The sequence below is a fragment of the Ursus arctos genome, unplaced genomic scaffold (assembly GCF_023065955.2).
Source record: "Ursus arctos isolate Adak ecotype North America unplaced genomic scaffold, UrsArc2.0 scaffold_22, whole genome shotgun sequence".
Lineage (NCBI taxonomy): Eukaryota > Metazoa > Chordata > Mammalia > Carnivora > Ursidae > Ursus > Ursus arctos.
In genome coordinates, this window is record NW_026622897.1 from 55,604,922 (window position 1) to 55,620,964 (window position 16,043).

The following is a 16,043-nucleotide window of genomic DNA, read 5'->3' on the forward strand; positions in this document are numbered from 1 at the left end:
ACACCCCTTCTCTCTTCCCAGTGGTCCTCACACTTCCTTTTCCCGGGTCCTCAAGCGTGCCCTTGCGTGAGACTCCAACCGACCGGGGCCAATCAGAGGGTGGCGCGAGGGGGCGGGGCCATAGTTTAAACTAATTGTGCGCTCACAGCGCTGGCGCGAGCTCGCACCAAAGACGATCCTGTGGAAGCGTGAGGCGGAGCGGGAGCGCGCGGCCAGGTAACCGGCGCGGGCCCGCGGCTGGCGTTCAGTCTGGGCGCCCGCAGGGATGTCCGGGCCTAAAGGGGGTGCTGGAGAGGCGGGTGCGAGCGGAAGGCCTCCTTCATAATCTACTCTGGGGAGAATCTATCGGGGGTAAGGTTTGAGAGGAGGGGGGCATTCGCGGGGGGGAGGTGCCGGCGTGCCTAGGGGGAGGGTCTGTTTGGGGGCGTGTCCGTGGAATTCTGTCTACGACCGGGGTGGGGGGGGGCAGTTAGTGCGTGTTCCTGAAATGCTTGCAATCCAGAAGTCCCAGGGAAGTCTCCGCCTATTATTGTTAACAATAGCAGTAGTAGTACTAGTAGTAAACATTTTCCGAGCACCGGCTACGTTTCAGACATTGTGCCACACCCTTTACATGGATCATTTTTTAAATATTCCTAATTGTCCTATTATTACAGGTGGGGAAAAACGGAGGTATTTTATAATGTGTACTTGGTCAGGATTACATAGCTAGTGCATGGTTGGCTTAAATAAGGGGGGGTAAGGGACTGTGTGGGGGTGCGCGTTGTCTTGGACGAGCCACCTAATTGATTTTGAGCCTCACTTTCCATACGTGAACAATGAACTTACCTGCCTTACCTACTTCTTGGGGTTGTTCTGAGAGTCAAATCAGTTAAGTTGTTTCATGGAAGCATCTTGGAATGTACAAATATATGACTGTAAGTTACTGTGTGAAGGTTGTGGGTGGGAAAGAGCGTTAACTGGCTTGATGCTGCCTCCTCTGGGTGTCCTCCCTCGCCTATGCCCCAGGGGAGTGCTTCTCATCTGGTATTGGAAGAGTGTGTGCATGTTTGCCCTTCTAGGTAGAGACGGTGTCTTTTGTCCCCGTATCCTGATGCCTAGGCAGGTATGAGTGAAACATGTCGTGTCTATTAACGTGTGCTTTGAAATGAATGAGCTTTCGTGGACTGAAAGGAAATAGGAGCCTGGCTTTCCCATATTCATTTAGTGGCTTTTGAACCTCTGTATTCTTTTTGCCTGGAATCGCACTGCCTTCTAAAAACGTGATATTTACTTGCTTTAATCCATGTTTCCCTTTCTCTGGTGTGTGTTGTTACTTCCAAAGTTCTGGAATGTCAAGTGTGTTACTCTGTGATGGGCAGAAACCTTGGTGATAAGGGAATTGTGGCTACCTTGTGGAGGTCTTTACTGCTGTGAATATATGGGAACCCAGAGGGAACATTCAGACCGAGTAATGTAGCTTTTCATCCGCAGGGATGAGTGTATTTGTTCCCTCCCTCTCTGTTCCTGTATGGTTCTCTTTGTAGAGGAAGAAGCTCATAATTCTCTGTAAAATCTTCCAAAGTACTCTTTTCTTGGCCCAAGTTCAAGCAAATGAAGACTAATTGTAATGCCTGATTCTTAATCTAATGCCAAAGGTGTACTTCCCAAAGCTAGAAGATCTTACCTGAAAGCTCATATAAAAAACGTTTCTATTTAGAATGTTCCTTTTTATTTATGAAATATGGAAGTGAGAAGAATGCCTTAGAACTAGTACCTGAGTTCTAGAACAGTTAGGATGGGGGGGGGGGAGCCCTGCCACAGGTGGCTAAACAGCTGATTGGGGGGAATGTTTTGACAGCTGTGTCTAATTGATAGGTGTTAACCCTGTGGTCAGTAAGTATGTTGGGGGTCGTTTATTTCAGTCTCTTACCCAGTGTTATACTAAACGTAGCAAAAGGTGTTGTCCGAAATTAAAATGAGCACTTCCAATGATGAGACTGCTCCCAAAGGCAGTCCATTTCAATGTTGAAGAATTCTAAGTAATAATAATTGTTCTTGTATTCTAACAGTATAAAGTTTTGTGCTGTCAGTGATTAATTTCATTTTACCCTTATATACTTACTGTTTGGTTTTTTTCACCATTCTTTCTTGCATTTTATTCCTTTTGTGTTAAATAGATGAATATATCCTTCAGCTGTTTTCTTCAGTGGGGGTCAGTTAGTGGTAAACACTCTGTGTGGAAACATCTTTATTTCCTCTTCAGTATTGATAGTTTAGCTGGGTACTGAGCTTCCAATTCTTTTCTCTCAGCACTTTGAAAATGTTATTTCACTGAAATTCTGGCTTTTTGTTGTTACTCTGAGAACTGTGCTCTCAATTTAACTATCATTTTGTTGTAGGTAACCTACATTTTTCTCTGGTTGTTTTGAAGATCTTATTGTTTGTGTTCTACAGTTTTATTACATGGTGTGGATTTAATTGTATCCTACTGGAAGCTTATAGTGATTCCTCAATCTAAGATTTCATACTTTGCATAAATTATGTAAAAATTCACAGTCATTCCCCTTTTTAAATAGTGCCTCTCCCAGATCCCATATTTAACTTATGTTGGACTTTTTAAATTCTGTCCTCCACATCTCTTATCTTTCATAATTCCATCTCTTTTTGTGTTACCTCTGGGTTATATCTTTAAATCTATCTCCTTGCACACTAATTTACTCTTCAGCTAGAACTAATTTACTTTGTGTGTGTGTGTGTATTTTTTTTAAGGGCGGGAGGGGCAGAGGGAGAGGAAGAGAGAGAATCTTAAGCTGACTCCACACCCAGTGCAGAGCCTGATGAGAGCTCAATCTTAGGACCCTGAGCTGAGATCAAGAGTCCATTGCTCAACTGACTGAGCCACCCAGGTGCTGTGAGTTCTTATCTTCATTAGCTAACTTTTTCATTTTTAGAAGTACTCTTTGGTTCATTTTTAAATCTGCCGCTTTGTTTTTCCATGGTATCTTGTTTTTGTCTCATGTTTTCAATTCATATAATAATTTTAAATAAACTTAACTTGTAGTCTCTATCATGTTGTTCAATTTTCTGAAGTTTTTAGGGGTATACTCCTGCCATTTGTTTTAACTGACTCTTGTCCATGGTGAATTGTTTCCTCAAGTATGTAGTAGGTTTGGATTGTAAGCTCATATTCAAAGGAGCATCGTCTGTGGTAGTCTTACATAGCTTGGGTTGAGGTCAGTTCTCCCAAGAGCAGTTTATTTATTTTATTTTATTTTTTTCAGTTTTCTTTTCAGTAAACTTTGCTTAGGTGTGATTTATGTCCAGTAAACTCTATTTAAAGTAAAAAGTGTTTTGACAGATGTGTACACCTATAAAAAGCTGCCATAATCAAAATACAGAGCAGTTCCATCACTCCTCAAAGTTTCTGCTTGCTTCTTTACAGTCCAGGTTTCCCTTCACCTTGGCTCAGGAACTTTTTTTTTTTTTTTTTTTTTTTTTTTTTAGATTTTATTAGAGAGAGAGAGAGAAGGAGTAGGGGGAGGGGCAGAGGGAGAGGAAGAAGCAGACTCCCCGCCCAGCAGGGAGCCCAACATGGGGCTCCATCCTGGGACTCTGGGATCATGACCTCAGCCAAAGGCAGATGCTTAACTGACTGAGCCACCCGGGCACCCCGCTCAGGAGCTATTGTAGATTAATTTGCATTTCCTAGAATTTCATGTAAGTTAAATCGTATAGTATGTATTCTTGGGCGTGGTTTCTTTCACATAGCATAATGCATGTAAGATTTATCCATGTAGTTACGTATATCAGTAATTTGCTTTCTTTTGCTACATAGTATTCTGTTGTATAGTTACATCATGTAATTTTGTTTATTATTCACTGTTGATGGACTTTTTTGGTTTGTTTCCAGTTTTTGGCTATTGTGAATAAAATTGCTGTGAGCATTCATATACAAATCTTTGAGCATTTGTGTATTTTTCTTTTCAGAGTGAAATGGCTGGGTTTTATGGCAGTTGTATATTTAACTTTTTAAGAAATTACCAGTTTTCCAAAGTAGTGGTACCGTTTTATCAGTATGTGAGAGCTCCATTTGCTTCATATTCTTTTTTTTTTTTAAGATTGTGTTTATTTGTATATTTATTTACTGAGAGAGAGAGAGAGAGAGAGGGCAGGCACGCACATGCTCTAGCAGGGGCAGGGGCAGGGGCAAGGGAAGAGGGAAAAAGAATCTCAAGCCGACTCCGAGAGTGCAGGACTCAGTATCACCACCCTGAGATCATGATCTGAGCCGAAATCAAGAGTCAGATGCTTAACTGACTGAGCCATCCAGGCGCCCCTGGCTTCCTGTTCTTACCAATACTTGGTATTGTCGCCCTTTTAATATTAGCCATTCTCATGGAGGGTGTAGTATCTCATCGTGGTTTTAATTTGCATTTTCCTGATGACTGATGATGTTGAACGTCTTTTCACATATTTATTGGCCGTTCACTGTATCTCCTGGAGAACTTTGTGGTTGCTTCTGTTGGGCACTCAAGGCTAGTCCCAACCTGGGACCAAAATGTATGCAATTATCTCTACTCATAGATTTCCAGGCCACAAGCTTAGGCCACAAAACAACTATGGTTTTGAATTCCTAGGAGGGTTTTTCTTCCTTCTTCGCTAGGTGAGCAAGCTAAGCTTCCTTATTTCCCTGTGGACAGATTTTTTTCCCTGCTCGATCTTTTTATTGAATGCCTCAGCCTTTATACAAGGATCTCAGTTTCTCTTTGCAGGCTCAAAATCTGTCTCCTGGACAATGAGGAGGTTATAAATTCTTTACACGGCTAGCACAGCTATGCTGTCAGGTCACGCTGTTCCTGGGATTTCCCTTACTTTCTTGTGAGCTCAGTTTATCGATGTATCAGTTAGGATCCAATCAGGAAAGTAGAAACCACACATAGCTATATTAAGCGTGAACTCAGTAAATGGAATTAGTTTAAACCCTGTGGGAGGGCTGAACAAGCAAAAAGGGAATCTTAAAGTAACTTCGGTGTAATAACTGCATTAAACAGCTACCTCATCTAGGACTGAAAAACAGAGGGAGGGAAGGTTGGGGTTATCAGATCCTCGAAGTCTGACGGGATCTGGAGGAGCTACGCCCTGATTCTCTGAGGAGAGGGTGTTGCCTGGTGCTGCTGGTTTCTCAGGTGCTCGCAAGAAGGGCCTGGAGGAGCCAGGTTTGGTTGAGCTCCGCCCAGCTCGCGCTGGTGCCTCCAAGGGGGTGCAACGAGGCTGGTTCTGGGCGTTTAGAAGTGGGAAGGAACCAAATGCTGTTGTCAAGAAGCAGCAAGCCATAGGAAGGAGGAAGTTCCTGCCTTCCATTTTCCCTTTAGCACCTCCTATTGACAGAGTCTAACTGGGAGCCAGCTGGCAAAGGTGAAATAGGGCTGGCGGAGTCCAAGCCCCAATGTCTCAGAGCAGAGTATAACAGGGTAGGTGTGGAGCTAAGAGACAATAACTTAATTGGCACAATCTGAAAGGATGTTTATTATATTTTCCCAAGCATTTCCAGGTGTATTTAGTAGGAAGATTTTCAGGTTATCTGATTTATCATATGAACAGCCATAGCAATAGCTAACATTCTTTTTCTTTTCTCAGTATATACTCTGAGCCAGGCACTATTCTAAGCACTTTACATGAACTGCTTCCCCAAGTTCTATGAGGTAAATACTATCATTATTACTATTCCCTTTAACAGGCAAGTAAGCTGAAGCCACAAATAAATTGAGCAATCTACTCAAAGCCATACAGTTTGTAAGTGGTGGAGTTGGTGTTCTAATCCAAGCATTCTGGGTTCCATAACCCACATTCTTAATTTCTTTATTATGCTGAAAGTCTTTCCCCGTGTCCAACCCAAATCTGTCTTCCTGTAATTTCTACTCAGTAGTTCTAGTTTTGTCTTCTTGCAGGAGAACACAGACGTTTTTCTCTTCACCTGCGTGACAAGCATGCATATATTTGAAAAAAGTTTTCATGTTCTCCCTGCTAAACACCTGCAGTTCTTCCTTCACATTTGCCATGGTACGACTTTTAGACCTTTCACCACAGTTGTTGTCATTCTTCACGGCACGTACTCTGACTTTGCTCTTTAAAGGTGGGGCACAGAATTGTCACACAACCCGAGCCTGCATCGATGTTTTGGGTAGCTCTGTTACATTCATGGTTCATTGAGAGTGTAACAGCCTCTCCTCCACCTCCCACTATGGGCAGTCTGCTCCCTCCCCTACCCCAAAACAGCCTTTTAAATAAACTGCTGTACCAGGCCTCTGCCATCTTGTATTAGTTTGGTTGATTTCTTTTCTTGTGAATGCAAGCCTTTATCTTTAATCCAATTAAATTGTATTGTGTTGCTTTTGGTAACTATTGAGATCTTTTTTTGCCAGAGCAAATCTGAAAACATTGTATTTTCTGTCCTCCACAGTTTATAATTCCAAAGCTCGACAAGCAGGCTTTATATGTTTTCATTCTGTCTTTGGTAAAAATGGTAAAAATCGTAGGTTTGAGAAGCAAGCTCTGTGTTACACCACTATAGATCTTCAGCTGATGGAAGTTTGTGGCGGGGGGGGGGGGTAGTTTTGATTATTCTTTCTGCTAGATTGGTGGAGGAGCTATCTGGAAAGGGCAATATCTTGGCTGTCAATGAGGGGAGGAGAGAGTCAAGGTTAAGGGTTGGCCATTGGGCAGTCAGTCACCCTAATAAGGGACCACTTGGCAGAAGTAAAATGATCTGGTGGCTGTAGAAGGGAAAGAGGGCATATTGCACAGCATGCTCCTGGGTTGAGGCCTCTGTTGACAGCTGTGTCAGCTGCCCTTTCTGTCCTATTTAAGGGCTGATTTCTTTGAAGCCAGTGCAGGAAATGCCAGTGATTCAGCCTTGCAGATTTCTTCTGCCTTACTGCAGCTGAGAACTGGTTTATATGGTGAGGAGTACAGATTGTGTATACTTCAGGCATATTTATTTGACCACTTGGGTGCCATCCTGTGACTGGCCAGCGACACTTGTTCTGCAAGCTGTCAAGCTTTTGGTACCCTGTGGCAAGGTGAATGCAACGTGACCCCAGCTCTTGGTCCTTTGTGTGGGCAGCAACTGTATTCTGCCCTGTCAGTGGGCATTTGTCAAGTGTCTCTGACTGCTGGATGGCCTCAGTGAAGGGCGAGGTAATAATAGCTTTTATTATCTACTTTTCTCTCCTTCCTGTGGTGTGATGGTGTGAGTTTGAGGGAAACCTCTTATTCCCTAAGAGTTTGCCGTTATACCCCTCGTGAACTGCTGCAAAGTGGATTCTGTCTGGTTGCTGACCTCCAAAGCCCAGTTTCCTTAGGCAGTGAGCAAATACGTAATGAGTACCTGTTTTACCTCTCAAAGAGCTGAGTGTATAAAGAAGTGTGTAATACAGGATTTTCCTCCTCACCAACTGTTCAAGCCTACAGATACTTTATAGGAATAATAAATATTTATATACTCTTGTATAAGTTCACACTTACTGATATTTTACAAGAAAAATATAACAAATATACTCTTCATCTAGAGTCACCAATTGTGAACATTTTGCTGTATTGCTCTCCTTCATTCTCTGAAACTTTTGACTGTTGCATGGGAACATCATGTTACTTCACCCTAAATATTTCAGCAGTGTTTCCTAAAACAAGACGATCTTCCTATATAACCACAATACAGTTAGCACTCAGGAAATTTAGTATTAATTCAATGCATCCAATGTACGGTACTTGTTCAGACTTCTCAAATTTTCCCAGTGATGTCTTTTATAGACTTCTTTTCAAATCAGCCTTCTTTGAAAGATCACGCTCACGTTTAGTTGCAATGATTTTGTCATGCCCCTTGAACAATTCTCTAATCTCTTAATCTTGATTTTTTTTTTTCTGTCATAGTATTGACATCCTTGAAGAATTCAGGTTAGATTTTTGCAGAATATTTTTTTTAAGATTTTATTTGAGAAAGAGAGAGAGAGAATCTGAAGCAGACTCCACGCTGAGTGCAGAGCCCAGCGCTGGGCTTGATCCCCGAACTGTGAGATCATGACCTGAGCCGAAACCAAGAGTCAGACGCTTAACTGACTGAGCCACCAGGTGCCCCCAGAATATTTCTTAATTTGGATGTGTATGATTGTTTTCTCTTGATTAGATTCAGGTTAAACATTTTTATAGAACTCTATAGGCTCATGCAGTAGTATGATTAGTGAAGCTAGAGGACACAAGGATTCAGTATTCAGTTTTGCATGACTATATATAATTTGGCACACGATTATTGTCCAGTCTGTAAGCCCAATAGGAATTGAGAGAAGAGGGGACTCAGTAGGATCTGGAATAACTAGGAAAGACTTTGGCAGGAACATGGATAGAATTTGAGGTAGTTGGAATATGGTTAGATAAGCTGCTATTTGGGTTTCCCATCCCATTATTAAGGTTGTGTATCATGAAAAATGAATTTCTTCTTCAGAGTTTATTTTTTAAAGATTTTATTTATTTTAGAGAGGAGAGAAATTGAGAGTGTGGGTGGGGGGAGGGGCAGAAGGAGAGAGGGAATCCCAAGCTGACTCTGTGCTGAGTGTGGGCTCGATGTGGGGCTCGAACTCATGACCCTGAGATCATGACCTGAGCCAAAATCAAGAGTCAGACGCTTAACCGACTGAACCACCCAGGTGCCCCTCCGTTTCAGAGTTTAGAGCTCTCTATCTTCTGTGGTGTTTATACTACTGGGAATCCTAATACTTTAGAGCTCTTGCTTTGGATTTAGAGGTGATGACCAGCATTTTGCCAGCTGCCTAACCTTGGGAAAGTTTCTTCCCTTGCAAGCTAGAAAGAGTATTAATAACTATTTAAGAGGTTATTGTGGGGCGCCTGGTGGCTCAGTTTGATAAGCGTCCGCCTTCGGCTCAGGTCATGATCCGAGGGTCGTGGGATCGAGCCTGACATCGGGCTCTCTGCTCGGCGGGGAGGCTGCTTCTCCCTCTGCCTGCCTCTCCTCCTGCTTGTTGTGTGCTCTCTCTCTCTTTCTCTCTAATAAATAAAATCTTAAAAAAAAAGAGGTTATTGTAATGCTGAAGGTGAAGTATTGCATCAATATTTGAATTAAAATATTTGAATGCCTTTAGGTGGGGACAACACTCTGGGTTCAGCCGTATGTTCCACTGGAGGATCCATTTCTTTTACCTGCCTGGCTCCTGAAGGTATTAGAATTTACCACTGCTGGATAACTGAAGGCATGGAAATGAGAGAGGCTCATGCAGAGAGAAGTGGGAAGACTGGCTTGATTAGTTCAGAGTGTACACTGGAATAGTGGGAAATAAGGTTGAATAAATGACTTAAGGCCATATAATGGAGGACTTCAAAAATTAAGCCAGATAATTTAGGTATGATGCTTTAGGCAGAAGAAAGCCATGGAAGGTTTTTGAGTAGGAGAAACACACTTGGAAATGAGAGTGGTATGGAGCCTCCTGAGGAAGGACCTTTCCTGGTTTAGAGACCAGAATCCTGATAGGGCAGGGCCTTCCCAGTGCTGACCAGAGGGGGTGGGGTGGGGGTGTGGTGTGGTTTGGCAATCTTGCCACAGGAGGCCAGAATTTCTGCCCCAGTGACTCTTCCTGCTCTGCGACTGACTCACCCCATTGACCTAGGCTGCGTGGCTTCCCTTCCGGTTGCTGTCTGATCTACAGAATGCTGGAGCTTCCCAGGATGATATGAGGCTGAGCTGACCAACAGTGGGTGGGATGGGAGAATGAACAAGCATTCCTGTCCCTTTGCCCCTTCCCTGGGTAGATGCTAATTCTTAGCCGTACTGCCAGGGATCTCTTTATCCAGGCCTGAGGAAGCTGTCCACCAGGAGGTAAGTTCAAGATGGTTCTTGCCCTCTCTGGTTTTTCATAGGTCAGCTTTTTCCTAAACAGAAGCTTTACTCTTTTCTTTTTCCCTGATTCATGTTCTTCATAGTAACCTTCTTTCAGTTCCTTGAACCACATGAGTTACTGCAGGAGGTAGGAAAAGAGATTTAATAGACCTATTCTTGTTGTGTGTGTGCGGGGGAGGGGGTAGGTGTCCAGAGGTTTCATTGACCCCTGCTCTGAGGTAGATTATCCAGAACTCTTGTGAGCTACATACCAAGCAATGGCTCATACGCATAGGGGCGATTACAGAGAGCGATCCTGGTCTTAAGCCATCATTTGTCAGCTACTGGGTTTTAGAACCATTGTGGTGTACTTTAGTGTCCCAAGTTATTTCCTTTCCCTTTGAAAGACACAGTGAGGAACACAGAAGGGGGAGGAATATGGATTAGGATATGTTTGTGGATTATGCTAGAAGTCAGAGTGACTAGGTTTCTGGTCCTGACTGTTGTTAACCAGCTATGTGACTAGAGACAAATTGCCTAACCTCAGTGGACTGAGTGTTCACATGTGTAAAAATGAACAGTTTGGATTATATGATCTGGAAGATTTCTTCCAGGGTCAAAATTTATGATTATATAATGTGTGATTGTAAAGTAATATAATTAGTATGTGACCTATATTGCACATATCTTGTCCCCTCAGTTGTAGTTGTAGGACACTTAACAATAATTGTGAATTTGTCTTCAAAGTAATTATGTTCTCAGCCTTTGTATTTATTCTGGTGATGCTGCCAGTGCTGAGAATATTTTTGGCTTCTAAGCCAATCCTTTGAATGTCCTCAGAAGTAGCAAATCGTCACTCTTGCTTGGTGGATTCAGTTTTTGGAAACAGCCAAAAGATACTGTGAGCCCAAGAGTGAAGCAAGGCAGTACATTTTTTGGTGAAGGATGACGTGTAAACAGTAAGACTTAATTTTTGTGTGTGTCTCACATGGAGTTAACTTTAAAGGCAGTTTCCAAAGGAGTGTTTCATAAATATTTTGAGTGATGGTAATATTGTTAGAATAAGTAAATAAGTTCCTACAGAGACTATTTTGATGGTGGTTTTCATTTGATTTAATAGGATTGGAAATGTTTAAAAAGGTGTCACTTCCTTTATACTCACTGTGCATATGTGCTTGCTTCTAGGCCATGGTGACTAGATAGTGTGAGAAGATTTGCCTTTCTCTTCGTAGTCCTCCCAAATCACAAATGTGATCTGAGCACCAAAAAGGAGTGGAACATGCTGCTTTACGACACTGTAGCTGAGGGGGCGTTTGCAGTCCCATCTCCAGAAGACTCAGTCACAAGTTCTTCTGGCTGCAGCACCCACTGTGCGCCAGCATGCTAGAGCCCCTCACACGGTGTGGCTGAAGCAGATAGTTTGGTAGCTGCAGTCTTTTTATGGGAAAGATGATATATCGAGTCACTCATTAATTTTTTTTTATTTTTTATTTTTATTTTTTGGTCAGTAGTTGGATTTGAGAAAGGGTGAGGATGGGCAGGGGGATGGGAGGAGGGAAAGCGGAGAGCCTATCTTGAATGCATTTGAAATAGGCTGATTGGTGTGCCCCAGAATGTGTTCCTGGAAATGGTGGTCTTGTTGATAACTAGTCAGTAAAATAAGGTATTCAGCAGTGTGGTCAAAAGATTCTGTCACTGTATGATCGTTGGCAATTCTGACTCTAGACCTTGTTTTCCTCATTTTGATATTGAAAAAGTTACATGCTATGAGTTCTAGATCTGAAGACCGGTCGGCCTAAGGAGATTTGAGGCGGCAGAGTATCTAGTTGTAAGTTGCTTGACTATTAGATTAGCCTTTTTAGCCCCTAAGTTATAGTGATTTTGCTTTCTACGTGCGGTCACAGCTGAGTGATCAAACACGAAGCAACTGTTTGATGGGAAGCAGGCGCTAGGAGCTTTCTCCTGAAGAACAATCACAGGACATGCTGGTCCTGAGAGAAGTCACTCCCTGGTAGGACCTATTGTTTGAAGGAGTTGGGGGTGAATTTCATCAAAATGGACAGTGTGGATGTTGTGATTTAGAAGATTTAGAGACTTAGTTCCCTGCTGTGGTTAATTTCAAGTCTTTCTTTAAAGGGAGTCTCTTAATGATTGGTGCAATGGGATTCATTTAGAGAAAAAGCCCCAGGTAACCACAATTAGAAGTTAAATGGCCAAGAGCAGAGCCAGTTGCTGGAGAGAAAGTGGCCTAATCAGTTGCTTTTTGACACTTAGATCTTATAGTGACCCCAAGGAGAGACTAGGCTGCTTGGTGAGCTCACTAGGCACTAGGCTGGGAGATTTGGGCTCCAAGCAGAGGAGGAGGTGACCTGTAGAATGCACACCTCTTAATCTCCCTATTCCTCTTCTTTCCCTCAGTGCCCTTTAGTTTTAATTAGGATTGTGTAAACACAGTCAGCTTGCCAGTCCCCTTAAAGCGGCAGGCCCATGACATTTTCTGTTGATCACTCTAAATTAGAGGGATTGTCCTCCTTTGACACTTTGGCTTGCTGGCTGCCTCACTGAAAGAATTCATTAGATTAGGGCCAGTTGGCTGTCATTCAGCCAGGCAACATTATTTAGCACCTACTGTGTGCAAGCTGTACTGAAGTGGAGCTGGTAGGTGAATGAGAGGGTTTCTGCCCTCCAGAACCTTAGTCAAGTGAAACATATTTGTAGCTAGTGTAGACCCAAAGAGGAATGGAATAAAGCGTGTAGAGGAACAAGCAATACTGGGAACACGTTGAGGAGAGAACAGTTGTTTTTGAATTGGGAGAACAAGGAGAGCTTCTAAAGAGAGAAGGTATTTGAACCAGGTTATAAAAGGTGAATTAGGCGTTCAGTAGGTTTAGAAGATAGAGCATTTTGGAGGAGGTCACAGCACGTTTGGGAAAAGCACAGAGCATGTTTGGGAAAAGTATTCCTGAGATATAAGATATTTTAGAGCTATGAGCTGGAGATAGGGTGGAAAGGAAGTTTGATGGTTGGATCTTAAAGAACTTTAAGTGTCATGTTAAGGGATATGTATTTTATTCTGCATGGAGTTAGCTGTTGAATTTATTTTTTAAGTTTGTTCATTTTTTTAGTAATCTCTGCACCCAACATAGTGCTTGAACTCACAACCCAGAGATCAAGAGTTGCAAGCTATTCCGACTGAGCCAGCCAGACACACCCTGAATTTTTCTTTTTTTTTAAAGATTCGTTTATGAGAGAGAGGGAGAGAGAGAGAGAGAGAACACCGCAGGAGCTGGGGGAGGGGCAGAGGGACAGGGAGAACCAGACTCCCTGCTGAGCAGGGAGCCCTGTGCAGGGCTCCATTCCAGGACCCAGGGATCATGACCTGAGCCGGAGGCAGCCGCTCAACTGACTGAGCCACCGAGGCTCCCTGTTCTGTTTTGTTAACTAGGCTCCAGGCCCAGCATCCAGCCCAACGCAAGGCTTGAACTCACAACTCTGAGATCAAGACCTGAGCTGAGATCAAGAGTCAGATGCTTAACCAACTGAGCCACCCAGGCGCCTGGCCCCTGAATGTTTTTGATGTGAGGAATAACATGATCCAGTCCATGTTACTTAGGTCTTAGTCGGTTTTCTTTCTTTTTTTTTAAAAAAAAGATTGATTTATTAGAGAGAGAGTGAGTAGGGGGAAGGGACAGAGGGAGAGAGAATCTTAAACAGACTCTGCACAGAGCTTGGGCTCCCTGCATGGCCGGATCCCACGACCCTGATCCCAAGATCAGGGCCTGAGCCAAAACCAAGAGTCAGATGCTTAGCCGACTGTGCCACCCAAGCACCTCGATCTATTTTCTTTAAGTGTAAGGTTTTAGATTTAAGGGTTGAGAAAGTGATGGTCCTGGGTCTTAGAGTATAAGGTTTGTCAGGCGTCTCAATATAACTTGATTCTTCAGTTACATTTACTAAAGCATCTCCAAAGGCAAGAAGGCAGGAAATGATCAGCATTGTCCCTTTAGACTGAGCTTCTCTACACCCCAAAGATGAAGGTTTTCTTAGGCATATACCTTATGCGGTCCTCTTGCTAGTGGACTGCTTACTTCTGCTACTCCTCTATCCAGTCCTATACAAATTTCTCACGAAGGGTGAACTTTTGATTATACAGTGGAAACCGAAAATTTTTTTTGAATCTGATTGAAAAATAGCATATAGTCATTGTAGGAAACGAGAAAAATACAGGAAAGGATAAAGAAAACTAAAATTATCCATAACCCACCATCTGGAGAAAATCACTTATTCCTATTTTAGTATTTCTTTTCAATGTTTTGTACCTATACGTATTTCTGTTTTGCATAGTCCAAAGTCATATAATACCTATAATTTTATATTCTGCTTCCCAATTACCAGTGTTTTCATTGTATAAATTCATATAAATTTAAAATGTTGCTGAAACTATAAATATTTCTAATGACTGTATAATACTCTATCATAGAGGATTTTTATAGTGCTTTCAGTTTTTTTATTTTAAACAATACTGTAATACTTTTATACAAATTATAGAAGTAATATATATAGGGGCGCCTGGGTGGCACAGCGGTTAGGCGGCTGCCTTCGGCTCAGGGCGTGATCCCGGCGATCTGGGATCGAGCCCCACATCAGGCTCTTCTGCTATGAGCCTGCTTCTTCCTCTCCCACTCCCCCTGCTTGTGTTCCCTCTCTCGCTGGCTGTCTCTATCTCTGTCGAATAAATAAATAAAATCTTAAAAAAAAAAAAAAAAAGAAGTAATATATATATAACAAATAAGTCCCCTACACTTAACCCTTTATCCTAATCCTACTCTATAGAGATAACCATTTTTTTTTAAAGATTTTTTAATTTATTTATTCGACAGAGATAGAGACAGCCAGCGAGAGAGGGAACACAGCAGGGGAGTGGGAGAGGAAGAAGCAGGCTCACAGCGGAGGAGCCTGATGTGGGACTCCATCCCATAACGCCGGGATCACGCCCTGAGCCAAAGGCAGACGCCTAACCGCTGTGCCACCGAGGCGCCCCGAGATAACCATTTTTATTTATTTATTTTTATTTTATTTTTTAGATTTTATTTTATTTGTCAGAGAGAGAGCGTGCGTGCACAGGCAAGGGGAGCAGCAGGCAGAGGCAGAAGCAGGCTCCTCGCTGAGCAAGGAGCCTGATGCGGGACTCGATTCCAGGACTCTGGGATCATGACCTGAGCTGAAGGCAGACACTTAACCGACTGAGCCACTTGTGTGCCCCATATAAATTTCATTTAAGATGAGCCTCACCGTCTAAAATAGCCACTGCCAGTTGGACAAACAATCTCCGTTAAGAAACTGTTCTTTAGATGTTCAGTGTAAGTTATTGTTTTGTTTAGACCCAGGTAGCAAGTATTTTAGGCTTTGCAGGCTGTGTAGTTGCAACTATAGTTGACCCTTGAACAACATGGGTTTGAACTGCATGGGTCCACTTATAGGGGATTTTTTTTTTTTTTTTAATAAATACAGTACTGTAAATGTATTTTCTCTTATGATTTTCCTAGTAACATTTTCTTTTCTCTAACTTTATTGTTTGGTTACAGTATTAATACGTATAACTTACAAGATAGATGTTAATCAGTTGTTTATGTTATCAGTAAGGCCTCCAGTCAGCAGTGGCTATGAATAGTTAAGTTTTTGGGGTGTTAGAAGTTCTGCGTGGATTTTCAACTGCATAGGGTGGTGGGGGTGTCGTGCAGTTTGGCGTCCCTTATCTTTGCATTATTCAAGGATCCACTCTGTTCACCTCTGCAGGTTTGTGGATGTTTGGATAGTGGGAAATATATTAGAATACGTTAGACAGAAGGCCTAGCTGTTCAAAAACTATAGCATTTTTCTCAAGCTTTTTATTTTATTTATTTTAAAGATTTTATTTATTTATTAGAGAGAGAGCGCCAGAGTGTGCACCAGCAGGGGAAGGGGCAGAGGAAGAGGGAGAAGCAGACTTCGTGCTAAGCAGAGACCCTGATGCGGGGCTCCATCCCAGGACCCCGGGGTCATGACCTGAGCTGAAGGCAGACGCTTAACCGACTGAGCCACCCACGCACCCCCAAAGCTTTTTAAAGTATGAGGAATCCATTATATACTTATATGGAAACATGTCAAAGAAATTTTTAAGTGAAAAAGGCAAGTTGAA

At 42.6% G+C, this 16,043-nt stretch overlaps 1 protein-coding gene across 5 annotated transcripts in view; it reads left to right on the top strand.

The window, feature by feature from the left end:
- Positions 1-95: 95 nt before the first annotated feature.
- NUMA1 (nuclear mitotic apparatus protein 1) overlaps positions 96-16,043 on the top strand; it is a 66,984-nt gene continuing 51,036 nt past the window's right edge. Inside the window, exon 1 of one of the 5 annotated variants that reach the window (XM_048217097.2) lies at positions 96-216. The gene's annotated coding sequence lies outside the window, so the exon portion shown is untranslated. Of the gene's footprint in view, positions 352-9,618; positions 9,866-16,043 lie in introns of those variants that run through there. The other 4 variants (XM_044390908.3, XM_048217094.2, XM_048217098.2 and 1 more) reach the window with 4 other exon arrangements.